The following is a 2817-nucleotide window of genomic DNA, read 5'->3' on the forward strand; positions in this document are numbered from 1 at the left end:
ATCGCAGGAGCACACGCGTGCTGACTGTCCTCGGGATTTTGTCTGCTGGCGCCATGTTTCCTATTCAAATTAAAGGGGTGGGGAAGAGCTGGGCCTTTGATCTCACACTGACACATACCTGCCAGCGTTCTAGTGGGTGCAGAGTGACCAGCACTACGTCAGCGGCAGCTCTCTGCACTCTGGTACCTGGTACAAGCATGCATTAATTCAACAACCACATTTAAAAGCAGTCATTCAAAGGCCCCATGTATGGTAGAACGAGGTATTCAGCCCGGAGGAGCACTTTAGCCAGAGCACGGTCACAGCGGAGTGGCCCTGTCAGTGCGGAACCCAGGGAACTGCGCCGGTTCGGATGGAGGGGTGTCCGCTTTGGCTTTCCTTATTTACGTTTATAGCTAATTATTGCCACTTCGTAATGATGCCCTGAAGACCCAAAGAACTGGGTCAGGCTGGAAGATATCTAAAGGGTTTGATCAGGAGGGCGAAGAGAATTCTATCTCAATGGAATTTAATAAAATAAGTACATTTTATACACCTATGATGTATTATTTATAATAAAACTTTATGAAGGCTTTTTTGGTATGTGTGTAGAGCATTTTGAATTTATGAAAACTCCTAAAGAGGAACATAACACCACTCCTAGCCTCAATCCCAGAGAGAAATCTTTGTTAATGGTGTGGCCCTTCCTTGAGGCATTTCTACCATAAATATCATATAGCTCCTGAAAGTCCTCAGTTCTGCAAAATTTCAATAGCAAAATAGGGTTGGGACAGACTCTCAAAATCTATGGAACTTTGTAACTAGAGCCCTAACCAAAACCACAGAATGCAAATGTCTCTCCGGGGGATGTTTGGCAATGTCTGGATACATTTTCGGTGGTCACAGCTGGGGAAGGGCACCTGGTTTCTGGTGGGTGGAGAGCAGGGATGCTGCTAAATGCCCCACAGCGCACAGGGTAGCCCTCAAACAGTGCCCATCTGACACACGTCCACCACGCAGAGGTAGAGAAACCCAGCCTGCCTTCCCTCCTGAAGGACCCAACAAAACCTCACCTTCTCTGTAATGCCTCCCTCACCATCTGCCCCATTATTGATTCATTTGTTCCTGTTTTCATTTGGTCATTTGCAGACATATCTTGAGAAGCCATTTGATGCCTCTGAAATGCTGCAGATGTGAGCATGTTGTGGTCCCATAGAGGATCCCATAGTCTAGAGAAGAAGCCAGCATCAGCCATACCAACAACATCAACCATACCAACAGCATCAACCATACCAACAGCATCAGCCATACCAACAACATCAACCATACCAACACCAACAGCATCAACCATACCAACAACATCAGCCATACCAACAGTATCAACCATACCAACACCAACAGCATCAGCCATACCAACAGCATGAACCATACCAACAGCATGAACCACACCAACAACATCAACCATACCAACAACATCAACCGTACCAACATCAACCATACCAACAGCATCAACCGTACCAACAGCATCAACCGTACCAACAACATCAGCCATACCAACAACATCAACCATACCAACAACATCAACCGTACCAACAGCATCAACCGTACCAACAGCATCAGCCATACCAACAGCATGAACCATACCAACAGCATGAACCATACCAACAGCATGAACCATACCAACAACATCAACTGTACCAACAGCATCAACCATACCAACAGCATCAACCATACCAACAACATCAGCCATACCAACAACATCAACCATACCAACAACATCAACCGTACCAACAGCATCAACCATACCAACAGCATCAACCATACCAACAGCATCAGCCATACCAACAACATCAACCATACCAACACCAACAGCATCAACCATACCAACAACATCAGCCATACCAACAGTATCAACCATACCAACACCAACAGCATCAACCATACCAACAACATCAGCCATACCAACAGCATGAACCATACCAACAGCATCAACCATACCAAGAGCATCAACCATACCAACAGCATCAACATACCAACAACATCAGCCATACCAACAACATCAACCATACCAACAACATCAACCGTACCAACAGCATCAACCATACCAACAGTATCAACCATACCAACATCATCATCAACCATACCAATAACATCAGCCATACCAACAGCATCAACTATACTAACAGCATCAACCAAACCAACAGCATCAACCATACCAACACCAACAGCATCAACCATACCAATAGCATCAACCATACCAATACCAACAGCATCAACCATACCAACAACATCAACCATACCAACAACATCAACCATACCAACAACATCAGCCATACTAACAGCATCAACTATACCAACAGCATTAGTGTACTTTGTATCCATTAACTGATGTAATTTTACCACCTTTGCATCAGAAAGTCCAAATATAATTTTATTTTATAGATGCAGAATTTGGCACATAGACAATTGCAATAGATCAGAGTACCAATATTGGCACGTCAATAACGCTGTAGGATTACAGCAAGTATTCACTGAATTCCTTCCATGCCCAGAGCTGTGAGTAACACTGGGAGCACAAACACTGACTTTTTAATGACATAATTCACGACAGCAAAAGGTTGTTTTAACATCACATGCCAAAATCCAAATAAAATTTATTTTGTAATGTTCATATTTTAAAAATCATTTTTCAAAAACCTGACATTTTATTTTTAAAGGATAAAAATATTGCTAATTGCCTTTATATTGATCTGTGGCTTCTGAAAAACACAATGGCATGTGTAATTGTCCCATAAGAGCATTTTAAAAGAAATGACAACATGTAAATTAAAAACTATC

The sequence above is a fragment of the Macaca mulatta genome, chromosome 17, assembly GCF_049350105.2.
Source record: "Macaca mulatta isolate MMU2019108-1 chromosome 17, T2T-MMU8v2.0, whole genome shotgun sequence".
Classification (NCBI taxonomy): Eukaryota; Metazoa; Chordata; class Mammalia; order Primates; family Cercopithecidae; genus Macaca; species Macaca mulatta.